The 20568-nt window shown below is 40.3% G+C and overlaps 1 pseudogene; it reads right to left on the reverse strand.

The window, feature by feature from the left end:
- Positions 14167-15384, reverse strand: Gapdh-ps14 (glyceraldehyde-3-phosphate dehydrogenase, pseudogene 14; annotated as a pseudogene).

The raw sequence follows: 20568 nt of genomic DNA on the forward strand, positions 1-20568 counted from the left end.
ATATGAAGTCATCTAAGCATTTCCTCCTCAGAGTTAAAAACTGAATTTCTTTGTTCATGAGCGGTACATTCTGGACCGTTCAAATTGGGTCTGGGCAGGTGATGTGGGCACAATATAGTGAGCAGATGAGTAAGCATGTATTTGAATGTCTCCCTTGACAATAGTCTACATACTTGTGCATAGAATTTGTACTAGGCAGAGAGAAGAAATGATATGTCTGAAGGAGAGTGACATAAAGTCCTTCTTCCTGGACAGAGTCACATGCTGTCTAAGTCCATTACTTTGTGATGGCATTGAAGACTATTTACACACAACATTGAGTAGAAGAGGGATGAAGTGTCAACTAATTATGGACAATTAACAATTCCAGTCATCAAAACATTGGGTTCTGTACTTTGACCCTCAAGGAGTAACTGGAACACGAATGAATTTTGATTTTCAGAGAACAGAGAGCACGTTGGCAGTGGGGACCCTTGCTAGCATGGCCTTCACGAGAAAACATCAGGCACAGCGTTTCCAAACAACAATCCACGCATTTATGTTCTTGGAGTATCCGTATGTCTCTGAGGCTTGTGAATTTCAGTAAGTTTTCCAAAACTGAACCACGAAGAAAGACACAAGCAGATTTCAGTAGGAAATTTAAATCTATGAAAGAATACAAGGAGACAATGAAGGTTAGTATCTTATAAAACAGTGGTTCTTAACCTTCCCAATGCTGTGACCCTTTAATGCAGTTCCTCATGTTGGGGTGACCCCCCAACTCTAAAATTATTTTCATTGTTACTTCATAACTTTCATTTTGCAACTATTATGAGTTGTAATATAAATATCTGTGTTTTCCTACGATTTTAGGTGACCTCTGTAAAAGGATCATTCAGGTACAAAAGACGTCATGACCCACCAGTTGAGAATTGTTGTTATAGAATGTCAAGCAATTTTGGAATGTAAAATGTTTCATTTAGATTGAGTCCTGTGGAAAGTTGTCACAGACTTGTGTTCCTAGACTATGTAACATAAATATGTGTGCTAAAGATATGTGTGCCTAGTTTCTCTTGATAGGTAAACTATGGAAATCAATAAAAATAACAATAATAGATATTTGACATGCCAAAGAAATTGATAAAAATTTAAATTAGCATAAGACAAATTTGGTTTGAGCTGTGGTTGTCCTGGCAAAGTACTGGCATTACTAGGAGCTACTTTATATATATTTGTTTGAAAACAAATGAGAGGTGAATTGACCTCTAGGAAATGAAATGAGACCCATTATTAATACTACCTGACAATATGAGTTGGGTGCACTTTCAATGGGAGTTTTCAGTTTTTAGTTCTTTCTCAAACTACCAAATACATTTGTTTCATGATTTGAACAAAAACGTCATTTCCCTTTTTGATGTGAATTGGGGTGTGATTAATCCATGCATATTCAAGGCAGGTTATTGGGGTGGTTGGGAGTCATAATCATTTGGATGGGGATTTTAGAAGATATAAGGGAGAAACTGTGATGGTAGGCTACATTTGAGGTTGTGGTGTTAGTATGGAAGTCAGGACCTTGGATAGATCCTTGAGCTCCCAGGTCTAAGACAGAAAACATTTTTCTTTCAGGTAATCTTCTTTTATTTACATTGAAGCTTTATTGAGTGGCCTCTCCCACAGAGAGAATTCTCTGACTTCATCACTGAAGATCTCTGAATATGGACTACAGATTTTATCAATGAGGTACTTAGTTGTAAATAATAGATGTCAACTCTGGATAATGTACGTAGATAATACAGAGGTAGTTATTTCCATTAGAATTATACTTAGAAGAGTCAGTCTCAAGCTTAGAGAATCATATGGGGGAAGTAAGGGGAATTTGGTAGCTGACAACATAGTCATTGACACAGTGATCATAACAATGCCAAACACTAACTTCAATGACTTCACATTATTTCCACCCTAGATCTGGTCAGAGTGCTGGCTGCCAAGTCTTTGTTACTTTATCCACTCTAACTTCTGGGGAGGAGCAGAGAGATCACATATCTGTTCTTTATTTGGCTCCTGCTACATTGTAATCTACAAAGGTTGGTACTTAAAAAGAAAAAGCTTAATCTTTGCTATAACCTTCAGGAGTCCCACTTGGAGGATGTGCTATTTGGTGTAGCCTTTATGTTTTAAAGGCTGTAGTAGAAATTCATCAAGCTTGGCAGATGCCCAACGGTGATGCACTGATTTTTGTGCTTTCCTTCCTGATCCAGGTTTCTGATTTAACTTAGATTTAAATTTCTTATTATTGTTTGCTTTTATGCCACTTTAGAAAACCACCTCATCAACATGTTTTCAAAACATTTAAAAACATCCAATATTCCCATTATATTCCTCCTGCTTATCCTGATAATCACACATGCAGAAATGGGAGTTAAGACTAGCTCCCTGTAGTTATATCATTAAAGGAATTAAAGTGCACACACTCAAATAATATAGAAAAAAGATTCCTGGAAAAATATGGATGTGATATATTTGAATAAGTGTGCTTAGATGGTGATTCAACAAAATGTTATTAATAAAGTTTCAGAAGACACAACAAAATATAAGCTTACATTATAATTTGTTTAGATTATTTATTGTGAGTCTAGTATTTATTCAATTTAAGTGCTTTCTTTTAGGATAAAATTCCAAGTACACACAGACTAGTGAAATAAATAAACCAGATGGATAAAATCTGAATATAACAACCACAACAAACCAATAATATGCACTAGAATTTAGTACCATTTATAGCATTAAGTTCTGGCTTAATTCTGAGTATACATTTGAACTCTGTATTTTGAGAACATTCCCACAGGAATATGCATATAATGAGATCCATGCTGAGTTTAAGATGGAAGTTATAAAGTTACTTTTCATGATAATAACTAAAAGATCAATGGGTAGGAATGGTGACCATTGATGTAGGTGTTAGAATTAAATTTTGTTACCTCTTAAGTTAAGAACTCTTGTTAATAAAATATTGATGTGAAACGCTATAATTTAGCATGAAGTCAAAATTTTCTGGGCTGACCTTAATAGTTTTGGAAAGACCTGAGACATGGCTCCTGCTTCAACACATTTCCACATGGTGTCTTCATGTACGCATACTCTCTTCTAAAAGTCTAAGCAGATACGCAATTCCTCCCTTCCTATTTCTTTGGTACTGGATTTTGAAATTTTGTCATGTGACTATTAAAATATTCATAAATTTAATTCATTATACATAAATATGTTGATGCTAAATGATACAATAAATCAATATGATATAGAATATAACAAAGTTTTCAAAATTTTGTCATTTTTTTTTCCTGTAGAGGTTAGCCTGAATGATGTTGAAAGTAGAGTGTTATATTGCATGATTGAAACTCCTCAAATCTAAATAAAAGCCTTTCTCTTTGTTATGTGCACAGCAATGTTTTATTTAACCAGTAACAGTGGGACTTGGGGATTTTACATAATTATTTTTTCAGATGAGTTAAAGTTACCCTTAAACAACCTTAACATTTTAAAATTTTTGCTAGTTGAGATGAAGTGCATTATGAACCATACTGACTACCTCCTGGATTTAGAAATAATAGAACTGAAAAAAAAAGACTAATAAGCCCATATTTTTTACCACATAACATTCCTTCCTTTTAAATAAAAGATCTTATCTATAATATTTATGAAATAATTCTTGTGAACATATTTGTGAGCACTATTATTGGGCCATAGTGAAAGAGGAAATGTACAAAGAGAAGAGTGTAGACTATGGGACTGACTAGCTTACAGTTAGTTTTAAGTTTATTTTGTGTGTATGAGTGTTCACCTGCACGTATATATGTGCACCATGTGCATACTTGGTTACGTTCCCTCCAAAACTTAGGTAAATAATTCCTTGCTTCTTCTTTAGCTGCTTTTCAGATTCCTGGAAATTCCTGGTCTGATTGGCTTTTAAATAGCTTTCTCAAATCATCTATCTTCCCATTGTGTTCTCCGTGTGTGTGTGTCCACATATCCCTTCTGACAGAGTTATTCTGCATTATAGCCCATGTTAATGGCCTTATTTTAATTGGAACATCTTTTAAATACTTTATTTCTGGAAAATGAGGGTGGGACTTCCATGTGCGTATTCAGGGTGAGGGGCACAATTAAATACACAGCAGCTCTTAAATCTCATTTCTTTATCTGCAAACCTCACAGAAATCAATGACAAAAGAGATATAGAATTTATGTTTGTGTATATACTGTGTGATGACCTGACGTGACTTTCCTAGTTTATTCATATTCAAAGTTATGAGTATGGCCAAGAAAGATGCTAGCCTGCTTCTCACCATCTTCACATGGGGCAGCTGACCGAAAGCCACTTGAGATCTGCCCAAATGGACTTCCTGAGAGGCGAGAGGAATACAATTGCCCACAATAATCATCCCAGAAAGAAATAAAGACAATGTCAAGAAGCATTGCTCTGTTTGACAGATGTTAAAGAAAAGTAAACCCATAGCCTGGTTCTTGCTTCTGAGACCCAGTGACCAGTAAAATGGAGCTGAGTTCTGTGATCTGCCATTTTCTACTCTTGTTAAGGAATGAGTAAGGACTCCTGTAGAGAAGCAGAGGCTCTCTCTCCCTCTGCCTCTGCCTCTGCCTCTGCCTCTGCCTCTGCCTCTGCCTCTGCCTCTGCCTCTGCCTCTGCCTCTGCCTCTGCCTCTCCCTCTCCCACCCTCTCTCTCTCTCTCTCTCTCTCTCTCTCTCTCTCTCTCTGTCTGTCACTTTGTTCCTTTTCTTCTGTAGACTTCCCCTTGCAGAGGACAACGAAGTCTGGGTATGCAGAGAAGGGCTGTCTTTTTATAGCTTGAGCTAGTTCATATTTACAGACCTTTTTCTTTAACGTCAATCTAGTTGGAAGTGCTAATTTCTAACATCTCTTTAGCAGTCTGTTTTCTGTTCTGTGTAATCCTAGGATAATTGTACTCTTGGTAAATCTCAAAGGCAGCTAGCTCTGTGGGCCCATATTTAAGCTTTCAGGAGCTCCTTTACAAAAACATGTATTCATTCTGCTTGCTTTTACGTTTGTGAGGCACAGACAAGAGTTAACTTCTGAAGAGTTAATTGAAGGTGAAGTAGAGCCTCCCTTCTTTCTCTCCTCTCTTTCTTTCTGTGTCTTTCTCACTCATTCTGTATATAGTAAACATTATATATTACTTACCTTTGATTTGGAAACGAGAACACAGAACTGCTCACTGGTAAACAAAATATGAACAAACAACTATTTCCTCCTACAGTTGAAAGCCAGCTACTGTTAAAGAAAACAGAATGATGTGTGAAATGACCCCAGGAAATCTTAGGTGGAAGAAGTCACCAGGGAGATGAGAGATTCACGTGGCAAATGCTGATGGCAAGACCCCTGGCATGTCTGTATAAAAGGACCAAATTCCTAGTTGAATGATGACAGCCAGGATGAAGACTGTGTAGCAGCTTCTAAGAGCTCCTGATCCAACAGGCATTCTCTTCGCTCTGCTCTGGTGTGTGCCGATGTTGCTAGTTAGATTCTTATGTGAAAAGACTAACACAAGAGTGGTGTTGTAGCCAATGTATATTTGATAACATTCCACCAACTTCATGGGATTTGAACATGGAAAGGCCACTTAATACTGAGGTTTCTCTCCATGTGTTCTACTTTCATCTCTTTAGTTTTCTTCCACAGCATTGAGTTTTAGGAACAAGCCTCTAATGAGCCAAGATATGCAACGTGAGTGCATCTGTTTCAGTCAGAACCACCCGAAGGATGGTCTTAGGGGAGTATTTTATCTTCATTGTTGGGAGAGCAGAATCATTCTGACTGTCCAACATCTGGTTAACCTAGAATTAAGACTTTCAATTAGAGTTCAGCTGTGAGAACAGAAAAGAAAATAGAGTAACTGATTTTCTCAGGAATTTTTTGTAGCCATATGACAATCCTTTGGTAATTCTTTTCTTCCTTGGATTAAAAATTCTAAATATGCTAGGAATAATATCAGGATCAGCCATCTGTTATGAGGGAGTGTCACCAACTTATTATTCAGGGACCTGATTTGAGGAAGTGTCAGGAGCTATTTTAGAGGAAGGCTTTGACACTCAGTTTGCATATTTCTGTAGTCACCCAGACATGCCGGTCACATGGGATCATGTGGATCACATGTCCTGCTTCCTCTCAGCAGTCTTTTCTTCTTACAGGATTCTTTAGCCAGGAAGGCCTTAAGCTTTTCTCTTTAATTCATGCTAAAAGGAGGAACTGATTTTTTATCAGCCTGCTTGTTTCTTTCCATCTTAGAGTTAAATAAAATTGGTTGTCTAAGCTACTGTATACAGTGTCCTCTAGAGGAAAAAAAAAGAGCCATACGTGGACTCTTACTAAAACATAAATAATTTTCCATTTAAATTTTTTTGGCACTATTTTTTTTCTTCCAGAGAAAAGTCAGAACTTTAGTTAAGCACCTACAGCTTTCTGTGTTCTGACCCCTGACAGTACACTAACTCTAAAGCTCATTTTTTTTTCTTACAGCAAATAGCAGATGTAGTTAATGCAGTGATTTTAACGTACTCCTAAAAGTAGTTGACACAGTGACCTCAAATGACTACTAAAAGCAGGCCTGTTCCTGTAATCATGACCAGAAAATCAGTGCCACCATAGAAACTATCTTTTCCTGCATATTGATGGGTTTTTGAGCAGGGATTCACAAATGCTCTTGCAGTTAAACATAATGAAGGAAGCTGGGCGGTGGTGGCGCACGCCTTTAATCCCAGCACTCGGGAGGCAGAGACAGGCGGATTTCTGAGTTCGAGGTCAGCCTGGTCTACAGAGTGAGTTCCAGGGCAGCCAGGGCTACACAGAGAAACCCTGTCTCGAAAAACAAAACAAAACAAAACAAAACAAAACAAAACAAAACAAAATACCAACCAACCAAACAAACAAAAAAACATAACGAAGGAGTCTCAAGAGCATTTGTTTGTGGTGGCTGGATTACCTGTGATTACAATATTCACAATTGAACTCGGAAATTAAAAAGATATAGAGCAATCATTGTCTAATGCCTCCAATCTCAGATTTTGGGAAGCTGACAGAGAAGGGTTTCCTGGAGTTTGAAGCTTACCTGAATTACAGAGTGAGCCCAGGCTGGACTGAATTACAGAGTGAGTCCAGGCTGGACTGAATTACAGAGTGAGCCCAGGCTGGACTGAATTACAGAGTGAGTCCAGGCTGGACTGAATTACAGAGTGAGTCCAGGCTGGACTGAATTACAGAGTGAGCCCAGGCTGGACTGAATTACAGAGTGAGTCCAGGCTGGACTGAATTACAGAGTGAGTCCAGGCTGGACTGAATTACAGAGTGAGACCCTGGTCCAAAAACTCGGAAAAGCCAAAACAATAAAAGAAAGCAAACAGAACGTTAAAAACACTTGTTAACTCAACCAAGAAGGATATGAAGCCGAACATTTTAACATATATTTAAATATGTAAATACACATTTGAAAAGAACTGTATTTAGTGAGAAGCTGCAGATTTTTTTTACATGCTGGCAAATCTTTTAATTTTCTGACTGAAAGATGACAGTGAAGTGCAAATGCACAAGAGAGGCATCCTAGCTCAACTAAGCCAGGACCAGATAGAACTGCCCTGATGAAGTCACGTCCAATGGCAAAACTACAAAGTTTTGAGCTAATTAAACTTGTTGTGTAAGCTACTGTGTATGCCAGTGTTCTTTAGAGGGGAAAAGAAAGCCAACAGAAAATATAAGGGGTATTATAGAAGAATGTCTACATTCTTCCATGGTGGCTGGAGACCCAGTATAGAGCTGATACGGCAGGTAAAGGCTCCAGCCAGATAGTCTGGGGGAAGAGTTGCCTTTTCCTTAGGGAATCTCAGTGTTCTTTACCCTTCAGGTCTGCAACTGTCCGTCTGAGGCTAGTGAACATTACAGAGGGCACCTGCTTTACAGATGCTCTACTGACTTAAATATTAGTCTCATTCCTCAATTCCTTCACAGGACCTTAAGACTGGTATTTGATTTAAATAACCTGGGTCCATGGCCTAGCCAAAGAAACATAACATTAACTCCTCAGACCAACAACTTTGGGATGGTCAATTAAGGAAGAAAACCTGATTATTTTTAGTAAACATGATTCCCTTTGGCTTCTAACTCTATAGACACAGGGATTTAAAATAATAAAAAAAAAGCATTCAGCTCCAAATTTCAAAGTTTACTGATTCCAAAAGCCACAATAATCTTCTGTCTTTATTAAATTTTAGGCTCTTGAAATATATTAATATGAATCAGGCATGGTGAGTTATGCTTGGAACCCCAGCATTCAGGAGACTGAGGCAGAGTTTAAAATGTTTAAGCAAAGCTTCTTTTCTCTTTTGTGTGTAGCTGGATGCTACACCAGAGTCAATCAAGGCCAGTAGTCATTTTCCTGGAAGGAAGCTTTGGCTGTTGTATAGAAAATTCCTCTGCTGTCCTTCTATTGCTCATCTAGCAAGTGTTATCGGACTCCTTGCCTGTGACACTGGGCCTTGTGCTACATACTCCCCCTCAGCCTTCGTCTCTACTTGGTAGGCACAAAATTGAACAAAATCATTTTTCCTTCTAGGAGTTGATTTTTTTCTTCTTAAAGCAATTTGTTGCTCTTTTTTTTTATAAAAAATTCAAAAAAAATTTTTTTTAAAAGTCTCTGCTGTGTGTGTCTGAGTTCCTTCACTGGGATAATACACACTGGCCATTCTCATGGAAGAACAGACCCGTTGCTAGTTTTCATCTATCCCCCAGAGCAGCATTGTATTGAACTGGTCCAGCCTTTAGCAGTTCTTTGTTTCTCCATTTTGTTCATGGATCTCTTGAGGCGGGGATTATAAGCCATGTGTTGTTTGTGTGTCTGCTTTTTGGCAAAAAATAAAAAGGAGTTTTAAAACATGCCAATAGGGTATTTCCTGTACCCTTAATAATAAAAATGTAGAAGAAAGTGCTGCTCCTTAGAGATCAACAAAACCTTCCATCCATCACTAACTCTTGGCTTGGACTCTTCTTCAGCCATAAAACCAAGGAGTGTGCCTTTCTCCTCACAGATATCTCATTGTAAACATTCCAGATGCTTCTTTCTCTATGGTGGAGGAAGGGTAAGGCTTGCATTAGAAAGTATGCATAGATATTGTATAGTGCCATGTATAGGCACTTTAAGACCCACTCACACTCACCGAGCACTTTGTACCCATTATTAGTTCTTACACAATCATATTAGTTAGATATTAGATCAAGGAAATCAAGGCAAAGTGATTTGCCTAATCAGAACATTTGTTTTGGATATGAGATAGTTAGTGGTAGGCTGGGGATGAAGACCAAGTCTGTGTCATTCCATTATCTAGCCTGACAACATTTGTATCATTTTTTATGGTAGCTCAGTGGTCAAGAGAGGCAATTTCAGAGCAAAATTTCTTCTGATCAGTTCTTTGTTTCTGTAATTATGAGAGGTTACTTCCCTTTTCCATGTCTCAACTTCTTTAAAAAAGTGAATATGTTACTGTTTCCCCCTGTACTGGCTGGTTTTGTGTGTCAACTTGACACAAGCTGGAGTTATCACAGAGAAAGGAGCTTCAGGTCAGGAAATGCCTCCATGAGATCCAGCAGTGGAGCATTTTTAAAATTAGTGATCAAGAGATAGAGGGCCCATTCTGGGTAGTGCCATCTCTGGTCTGGTAGTCTTGGGTTCTATAAGAGAGCAGGCTGAGCAAGCCAGGGAAGCAAGCCAGTAAGTAACATCCCTCCATGGCCTCTGCATCAGCTCCTGCTTCCTGACCTGCTTGAGTTCCAGTCCTGACTTCCTTTGGTGATGAACAGCAGCATGGAAGTGTAAGCCGAATAAACCCTTTCCTCCCCAACTTGCTTCTTAGTCATGATGTTTGGTGCAGGAATAGAAACCCTGACTAAGACACCCCCTTTCTGGTGTCTTCTTAGCATTACTTGAGTAATTAATAATGGCACACTGCCACACATTTACTGCATACTTATTAAATGTTAGTTATCTCTCTTGTGGAAGTGTGTGATGCATTTATATGAAGACTGATTTCCTTTGCAATTAACTCAATGATCTTATGTTTAGTTGCTACATGATGTCAGAAGGCAAAGAAAGCCAATTGGTAGGGTCTGGGGTGAGTAGGGGTTGAGGGTAGGGGGATGGAGTAGAGCCAGTGACACAATTCAGTTCAAGTATTAGTCATGGCCACCCAGTGGTGTCCTGAAGGATAGAAGCAGCAACATTTGCACGGGGCTTTTAACAGGTTTTTCAGGTGGCTGTGTGATTATGTTGATTGTTAACTTGGAATTATCAAGAGGAAAAAGAAGGTGTAACAAACAGGTAGGAAATCAAACCATTTTCAGAATAGTTGTGTGACACACCCTTATCGCCCTCACTGATGGGGATGATAATGGAAGGACTTGGAGGAAGTGTGGATGTTTAAGGACCTTGCTCTCCAGGATGCTGTGGGGACTGTAAGCTTCTCAGGGAAATCAACAATTGCTTGATAATTGTTTTTCTTGTTTAGTGAATTAAAGTTTCTTATTATCTGTCACCCAAAGACATCTCATAGCACTTGCTATGTGACTGCATTTGATATACAGAATTGAACCATGGTTCTAATTTTTTGAGAGTCTATCACATAATTATAAATATTCCATACTATTAAATACTTGAACTTCCAGAAGATTGCTATAATTTTAACATCAAACTTGATTTATTTGTAGAAAAGTTAGATTTTTGCTTTAATGTACTTGCACAGATTAAGATGTAGGGTGAAATCAAAATTTGATTATTCATATCAACGTCAAGAATAATGCTATTTGATACAACTTTAGTTTGGGTTTTGAATAGTTTGTTTATATAGGATATAATGAACCCAGAACTATATTCACTAGAAAGATATCTCTGAGAATTTCAAGTCATAACAAGACTAATAATATTATAAAAAACTGAATAATAATTTAAAGATTAATTACAATTTAATGTGCAAAACAGGATTGTGTCCCATTTGATCAGAGTTCCTTGCTTCAGTGGGACCTGAGAAGTATTTTATTTGTATATTTATGTGGAGTATGTCAGTGTGTGTGTGTGCGCGCGTGTGTGTGTGTGTGTGTGTGTGTGTGTGCATTTTTTGCGTATAGGAGATAAGTGGAAGAGGATGTTGAATGTCCTGTGTATCACTGTCTACATGTCTACATTATTCTGTGAGACAGGAACTTGCTGAGCTAGGAACTATACTGTTGGCCCATATTACCCCTTTGTCTCCCATATTACCCCTTTGTCTCCATTCTCCAGAGTGATTGTTGGGTACAAAATAAAGGGGGGCCTGGGGCTCAGGGAAAGAGGGGGAAAGGAAAAGTTGCCTAATGTCCGGCCAGAGCTGCCTGATGCTTTTCCACAGGGCCCCTGGTGAGTATGCCTGACCCACGTGGTGGGGGTGGTAAAGGGGCAGCCCCTGACCAGGGACCCTCCCGGAGCTACCTTGCTAGCTCCTCAGAGTTGTGGGAGAGAAGGAGTGGGGGAAGAAGTTCCCAACACTGACCAGAGTGCGCAGCAGAACTTGAAGGAGCAGAGCTTTATTATAGAAATGCAGGGGGAAAGAGAGGAGGGAGGGAGAGGGAGGGAGGGAGGGAGGGAGGGAGGGAGGGAGGGAGAGAGAGAGAGAGAGAGAGAGAGAGAGAGGAGAGAGAGAGAGACAAGAGAGGAGAGAGGAGGGGAGGGGAGAGGAGAGGAGGGGAGGGGAGAGGAGAGGAGAGGAGAGGAGAGAAGAGAGGAGAGGACAAAGAGAAAGGGAAGAGGAGAGAGAAGTGAGAGAAGTAAGACGTAAAGGAACAAAGGAGTAAGAGTGAGAGAGCAAGGGGGAGCATGAGGGAACGCCTACCGTGCCATGAAGGTGAATTATGACCATTGGGGTTCAGACCTCAGCTCGACTGGAGACCAGACTGCAATTCCCCACAAGTGGTGGGGGTGCAGGTATGTGTGTCTATGTCTGGCCTTTTACATCAGTTTTGGGGATCCAAACTCAGGCCCACAGCAAATGCTCTTATTCAGCAAGCCATCTCTTAGTTCTAAAACGTTGCATTTGAAGACTGATAACCTGTGAAAACCCAGAATGTAAAGCTCTGAGATATATCTCAGAAGCTGGGTGCCTTAGGGATACTATTCCACAGTTCTCAGAAAAATGTCTAGCCTGCTTTGAGGTAAAGACCAATGATTCATATAATAAACAAAATGATTTTTTCTACTTATGAATAAAAGGGTTGGATTTGTCTGCTGAAGTTGAAATGGTGGTGAAGTCACAGTTATTATCCAAAGCCATACCTACCTTGCTGTAAGCCCCTGACTGGATCAATGATACAGCACAGGTCCTTCCCATCTGCCCAGACCCAGCCAAGCCCTTTAATTATCACAATCATAACAAACCAATGTATCTGTCTTGTCTCTATGCTAGTTTGGAAGTTCAAGTCAATTGTAGTACTAGCAAAATGTCTGTGATTTAGGATGGATGACATGTGCTAACAGGTGCATAAATTATGGTGTTAAGTTAATGATTTGTTTTTGAGGCGATTAAGTAAAGGCCATGTAATAGGTGTGGTCTGTCATTGGAATGAGTGGTTTATGCTTTTTTACATAGCACCTGCGTGTCAGGACATAAATTTTTGAGCATGAGAAATGTTAGGATAGAAGGTGTAGTTCTCTGTTGAAGAGAGGTAGAACATGGACACATTCCCTCCTATAAGTTTCTAATTCTTCCAATGAATCTGATACACACGATGAAGAGAGGATGATGGAGTCAATCAGCAAAGAAGGGCTTGGTCACCTGTCCTGTTGACTGTACCATTTTCTATGCCCTTTGTGTGGCTTTCTGTCCAATGGACAAACTACAGAGTTCTGTCAACAATGTGGTAATGAGCTACAAGCAACAAACACTGGATAAATGCAGCATCTTGGAGAGTTTCTAGTTTATCTATTGACAAATGTGGGAAGAGTTCTTACTGACCCCTCATCTCAGAAGCAACGGACATTCTGGCCAAAGAAGTGGGTCTATGGGTCCACTGGGCTTTCTATTATTTTACCCCATCTCTCTGGAATGCTGAACACAAATCCATAGATTATTGATTCATATCCCTCTGCACAGTCAGTGGTTATATCTAGAAAACTTAGGAGATATTCACAGATAAGAATTTTTATTGTAAGGTAATTGTGGTTACTTTAATGAGAAATGTCTCCCATAGGCTCATGTATTTCAATTCTTGACTTCCTGTTAGGAGTGTGCCTTTCTGAAGGAAGTACATCATTGGAGGGCAGGCTTGAGAGTTTATAGGCTTGGGCACATCTCTGCTTTGCGTTTACAGACGAAGATGCGATCTTGTAGGTTGATTGTTCCAGCCACCTACTATAATGGCTCCCCTGTCATTAAAAATTCTCTCTATGGAACCATAAATCAAACCAAACAAAACCCCAGAAGCCTCCTTTTACATTCTCCCTCCCCCTGCTTCTATGAGGGTGTGCCTCCACCTACCCACTCACCCACCCACCCACCCACTCCCACTTCCCCGCCCTTGATTCCCCTACACTGGGGCATCTATTGAGCCTTCCATAGTACCAAGGACCTCTCTTCCCATTGATGCTTGACAAGGCCATCCTCTGCTACATATGCAGCTGGTGCCATGTGTACTCCTTGGTTGATGGCTTAGTCCCTGGGAGCTCTGGCATGGGGGTCTGGGTGGTTGATATTTTTGTTCTTCTTATGGGGTTGCAAACCCCTTCAACTCCTTCAGTGCTTTCTCTAACTCCTCTATTGGGGACCCTGCGCTCATTCCAATGGTTGCCTGCAAGCACCTGCCTTTGTATTTGTAAGGCTCTGGCAGGGTCTCTCAAGAGACAGCCATTCCTGGCTTCTTTCAGCATGTACTTCTTGGCATCCACAATAGTGTATGGGATTGGTAACTATTATCAGATGAATCCCCAGGTGGGGCAGTCTCTGGATGGCCTTTCCTTCAGTCTCTGCTCTACACTTTATCTCCATGTTTCTTCCTGTGAGTATTTTGTTCTTCTAAGAAGGACTGAAGCCCCCACACTCTGGTCTTCCTTCTTCTTGAGTTTCATGTGGTCTGTGAATTTTTTTGGGGGGTGCATCGAACTTTATTGATGGTATTCAAGAGAGTATGGAGGGCTCCCTAGGCCCCTCCTGTTATGGGGGCCTGGGGTGGAAATTGTGAGGGAGATCCTCAGTGTTGGGGTCCAAGTTGGGATAGGGACTCCTCAGCAACTGAGGGCCTCTTTCTTGCTCTCAGTGTCCTTGCTGGGGTGGGTGGTCCAGGGTTTCTTACTCCTTGGAGGCCATGTAGGCCATGAGGTCCACCACCCTGTTGCTGTAGCCCTATTCATTGTCATTCCAGGAAATGAGCTTGACAAAGTTGTCATTGAGAGCAATGCCAGCCCCGGCATCGAAGGTGGAAGAGTGGGAGTTGCTGTTGAAGTTGCAGGAGACAACCTGGTCCTCAGTGTAGCCCAAGATGCCCTTCAGTGGGCCCTTAGATGCCTGCTTCACCACCTTCTTGATGTCATCATACTTGGCAGGTTTCTCCAGGTGGCACGTCAGATCCACGATGGACACATTGGGGGTAGGAACATGGAAGGCCATGCCAGTGAGCTTCCCGTTCAGCTCTGGGATGACCTTGCCCACAGCCTTGGCAGTGGATGCAGGGATGATGTTCTGGGCAGCCCCACGGCCATCATGCCACAGCTTTCCAGAGGGGCCATCCACAGTCTTCTGAGTGGCAGTAATGGCATGGACCATGGTCATGAGCCCTTCCACGATGCCAAAGTTGTCATGGATGACCTTGGCCAGGGGTGCTAAGCAGTTGGTGGTGCAGGATGCATTGCTGACAATCTTGAGTGAGTTGTCATATTTCTCATGGTTCACACCCATCACAAACGTGGGGGCATCAGCAGAAGGGGCAGAGATGATGACCCTTTTGGCTCCACCCTTCAAGTGGGCCCCGGCCTTCTCCATGGTGGTGAAGACACCAGTAGACTTCACGACATACTCAGCACCGGCCCCACCCCATTTGATGTTAGTTGGGTCTCACTCCTGGAAGATGGTGATGGGCTTCCCATTGATGACAAGCTTCCCATTCTTGGCCTTGACTGTGCCGTTGAATTTGCTGTGGGTGGAGTCATACTGGAACAGGTAGACCATGTAGTTGAGATCAATGAAGGGGTCGTTGATGGCAGTAACCTCCACTTTGCCATGTGGAGAGCAGATGGCAGCCCTGGTGACCAGGCGCCCAATACGGCCAAATCCGTTCACACCGACCTTCATCATTTTGTCTATGGGACGAGGCTGGCACTGCACAAGAAGATGGAGCAGAGAGCGGTCTGTGAATTGTATCTTGAATAATTAGGAGCTTTTGGGCTAATATCCATTTATCAGTGAGTGCATACCATGTGTGTTCTTCTGTGATTGGGTTACTTCACTCAGGATGATATTTTCTAGTTCCATCCATTTGCCTAAGAATTTCATGAATTCATCATTTTAATAGCAGAATAGTATTCCATTGTGTAAATGTACAACATTTTTTTGTATCCATTCCTCTGTTGAGGGGCATCTGGCTTCTTTCCAGCTTCTATTATAAATAAGGCTGCTATGAACATAGTGGAGCATGCTTTCTTATTACATGTTGGAGTATCTTCTGGGTATATGCTGGTTCCTCAGGTAGTATTATGTCCAATTTTCTGAGGAACTACCAAAGTGATTTCCAGAGTGGTTCCCACCAGCAAAGGAGGAGTGTTCTTTTTTCTCCACATCCTCACCAGCATCTGGTGTCACCTGAGTTTTTAATTTTTGCCATTCTACTGGTGTGAGATGGAGTCTCAGGGTTGTTTTGATTTGCATTTCCCTGATGACTAAGGATGTTGAACATTTTTTTTAGGTGCTTCTCTGCCATTCGATATTGAAAATTCCTCAGTTGAAATTCTTTGTTTAGCTTTGTACCCCATTTTTAATAGGGTTATTTGGGTCTCTGGAGTTTACTTTCTTAAATTCTTTGTATATGTTTCATATTAGCCCTCTATTGGATGTAGGATGGTAAAGATCTTTTCTCAATCTGTTGGTTGATGTTTTGTCCTATTGACAGTGTCCTTTGCCTTACAGAAGCTTTATAATTTTATGAGGTCTCATTTGTGATTCTTGATCTTAGAGCATAAGCCATTGGTGTTCTGTTCAGGAAAATTTCCCTGTGCCCATGTGTTTGAGGCTTTTCCCCACTTTTTCCTCTGTAAGTTTCAGTGTATTTGGTTTTATGTGGAGATCCTTGATCCACTTGGACTTGAGCTTTGTACAAGGAGATAAGAATCAATCAATTTGCATTTTTCTACATGCTGACTACTAGTTGAACCGGCACCATTTGTTAAAAATGCTGTCTTTTTTCCACTGGATTGTTTTAGCACCTTTGTCAAATATCAAGTGACCATGTGTGTGTGGGTTTTCAATTCTATTTTATTATCTTCCTGCCTGTCTCTGTACCAATACCATGCAGTTTTTTTATTTTTTTATTTTTTATCTCTGTTGCTCTGTAATACAGCTTGAGGCCAGGGATGGTGATTTCCCCAGAAGTTCTTTTATTGTTGAGAATAATTTTTGCTATCCTAGGTTTTTTGTTATTCCAAATGAATTTGCTCTTTCTAACTCTATGAAGATTTGATTTGGAATTTTTATGGAGATTGCATTGAATCTGTAGATTGCTTTCACCAAGATGGCCATTTGTACTAGATTAATCCTTCCAATCCATGAGCATGGGATATATTTCCAACTTCTGAGATCTTCAATTTCTTTCTTCAGAGACTTGAAGTTTTGTCATACAGATCTTTCATTTGCATGGTTAGAGTCACACTAAGGTATTTTATATTTTTGTGACTATTGTGAAGGGTGCCATTTCCCTAATTTCTTTCTCAGCCTGTTTATCCTTTGAGTAGAGGAAGATTTGTTTGAGTTAATTTTGTATCCAACCACTTTGCTGAAGTTATCAGGTTTAGGAGTTTAGGAATTTTTGGGATCACTGGGGGTCATCTGCAAATAGTGATATTTTGACTTCTTCCTTTCCAATTTGTAACCCTTTGACCTCCTTTTGTTGTGTGATTGCTCTAGCTAGAACTTCAAGTACTATATTGAATAGATAGGAAGAGAGTGGGCAGTCTATTCTAGTCCCTGATGTTAGTGGGATTGCTTCAAATTTCTCTCCATTTAGTTTGATGTTGGTTACTGGTTTGTTTTATATTGCTTTTACTATCTTTAGGTAGCGGCCTTGTATTCCTGATCTTTCTAAGACTTTTAACATCAAGGGATGCTGGATTTTGTCAAATCCTTTTTCAGACTTTTTGTTTCTACTGGAGCAATACCTCGATATGGGGCCTTGGATGTGCTGCTTAAGCTGTCCTTGAACTTGAAATACTTCCATGTCAACATCCCAAGTAGCTGGGGTTATAAGCGTGCAGTGTCATGTCTGACTCACTGGAGTTCTTACTTTTAATACTTGGACCACTTTATTTTTCATATATATCAGACAGTAGTGAGCCACAAAATAAATAACCCTTAGCACTCACTGTGCTTGGCTCTCCTGGCAAATCACATCTGGATGGAGAATAAATCAGTGACATGATCTCTCTTCCTCAACTTATGCAGTGAACTGATTCACTGTTGGGGATGGGCAGGGGCAGCAACAGTGGGTATGGAGGAACATATGTTTCAAATGTCAACAAGAAAAGAAGAAAGACAAGAAGAAAAAAAAGGGAAGGAAAACATCTATGAATCTCTCGAGTTCACTTTCTGGGAAAAGTTCACAGCTTAGTAGGTTTTACAGTCCCTGTCCACACACTTGGGGTCCCCCCTGTTTCTGGTGTCTAATAGATTTGTACATCCATGGATCAATTGAGCTGGATGGTTTTGTCATTCACAGCAAACCTGGAAAAGATTCCCGTCTGGTAAAACAGGTTTGGTATCTAAGTTCATAAGGTATACAGACAATAATTTCTGAAAAGGATGCATGTTTAATGTGTTGATTGGGGGTCTGAAAGATGGAGCTGTCTACAACAGTCTCTGGTGCAGAATTACGGGAGGTGTTGAGTGCCAGCCCAGCAGTATCCTCACAGGCCCTTTTCATTCATTGCTCTGCAACACATGGTATATTTGTTTTCTCTCGCTAAAGAATTTGGGGCAATTTGAAGAACAAATATTAGAGCCAGTGACAAGCCACACATGTGGAATTTTGAAGACTTTTGCAGATTGTGTAGATCTGGTGCTGTTGTTCCACAGCAGAGTATAAAATTATTATAGCAGACCAAAAGATTGTAAAAGTTCCAACACAAAACATCTAAATTATGGGGCTCAGTAAAGCATGGAAGGGGCAGCTGAGTCACTGTGCACATCTCTGTCATTTCATATCCAAGTGGGCCATTTGGGTAAATAGTTTTTATCATCTCAATGCTATAATAATTCCTTGAAGTAGATATATAATTTGTGGATCAAAAAAATGGAAGAGAATCTAAGATTTCTATTTGTAAGACAAAGGGTTTAGCATATCTATTTGTTTTATTTTATTAATTATATTTTCCTTACTCTGTTTTATTTTATTTTTGAACATAGGATCTACAGTGTGTGTGTGTGTGTGTGTGTGTGTGTGTGTGTGTGTGTGTGTGTGTGTGTGCAGGTAATTTAAGACATACCATTTTCAGCCATATTCCTATGTTTTGATTTTGCACATTTTGAAGCTTGTTTTAACTGGGATATTTAAATTTATTCATGATGTAGTTTTATTATGAGTGTGCCAATTCAACACAATACAGTGCTCTTTTAACTTAATAAAAGACTTTAAATACTATGTTGCCTGAGCGGTGTTGCCAGGGTTGCTTCTTTTATGCGTGTTTGATTAGTTAAAATACACACAGTCTTTAATGGATGGCTTCCTATCTCAGCTTTCAGTTGCAGTCTCAACAAGCAGTAGTTCTTGCATTGTTGCTTGCTTTTGTGTTAACTCAGCTAAGGCACTGCAGACATGCAGAGAGGAATTAGACCGTTACCATCCAATACGAACTTATTTAAAACTGCCTACATTCATGGTTCTCTATTATCTTTCTTCTCTGTGTCCTTATAGTTGGAGATACCGGAGCAGTACTAAGAGGCTGAGGGATGGACTTCATCCCGTATGATGGGAACGTAGGCAATGAAAAGAATAGAAGTAAAATGTAGCTATAGATCTCAGTGGATCTCCTTTACCTGGGTTTCAGCCTTACCTGGCTGACCACCTTGAGCCAAAGGGACATAACAGTGAAGGGGAAGGGGATTAACAAAGAGGATAGCAGTCTTTTATTGGTTGTCTGGGGTAAGCTAAAGTTTGGTAATTCTTCACTCATTATGAGTGCAATTTCCTTGTGTAAAAGCACAATGACCTTGGTGTTTTCAGAATAAGGCGTGGCAACTTAAGCTAAGAATTGCTTAGTAGCTTGTCCTTTTGCTTGAAGGCCTTGTGATTTCACCTGGGTCTTAAGATAGATAAGCCTAAGGAACTGCAAGTGCTTGAACTTTAGAGAGAACACAGAGGGGTGATGTGTAAAACATCCCCCTGTGGACACTAGGTCAAATCAGCTCTGTATTATAGTGTTGGGAAAAAAAAAACATTTCAGTGAGCATTATGCTTGTGTTGTAATGCTAAACTGAATCTGACTGAAGAATTAAGACAGCAAAGGGGACAGGAAGATGCAACATCGTTTTCCCTATTTTGGTCTGGTGTTATCCCAGGCAGTCTAAGGTGATGTTAATACTGCATTGCTCAGCTGTGTGACCTCTGATATTACTGGTTATCTTTTTCAGTCTACTAAGAGTAAAATGTGGTTTTGCTCAAAAAAAAAAGTGGTCATATATCTGAATTGACTGGGTAGGGGCACTGAAGGAATTTTTACAGGAAATGACATTTCCTCAGGAATAATTACCTCTTTTGTAAATTGTCATTTGTGCCGTCCCACCGAACTCTAATAGTTTAAGCGTGGCATAGTCACCAGGTGTTGCTGTTTGGCAAAGGTTCTGGTCTTGCCTATCTAGTGTTCGATGACAAAGCTGCTGAAAGCATGCTTTCAGTGGGTGACAGGACAAGGGTTCAGAGTTTGTTTTTCTGTTCCCTTGTGGTGGTTCCTGCCTGTCTGAGTTTGCGTAGTCCGGCTTCTGCACTGAGTGTTGGTGGTCATAAAAGAGTGGCCAGGTCCTCTTGTGTTTGTTCAGTCAGATTATGGCACACTCTTATAACTTCTTGAATACTTGTACCCTTGTGCTTTTCATTATAGGCTCGTTTTTATACCACGACATCACCTACCACACTGACTCTTACCTACTTAACATTTTCGGGTTCCAGTATTAATTCTTTAAGCTGACACGTGCTCTTGTGTAACACACTGAGCAATGGTACTTACAAGAGATAAAAGGTCTCAGCTACAGAGAGACTTGGTGAGTGGTTTTAGAGCTGATGTCTTAGAGAGCAGC

Source organism: Mus musculus, chromosome 8 (assembly GCF_000001635.26).
Source record: "Mus musculus strain C57BL/6J chromosome 8, GRCm38.p6 C57BL/6J".
In the NCBI taxonomy this organism is placed as follows: Eukaryota; Metazoa; Chordata; class Mammalia; order Rodentia; family Muridae; genus Mus; species Mus musculus.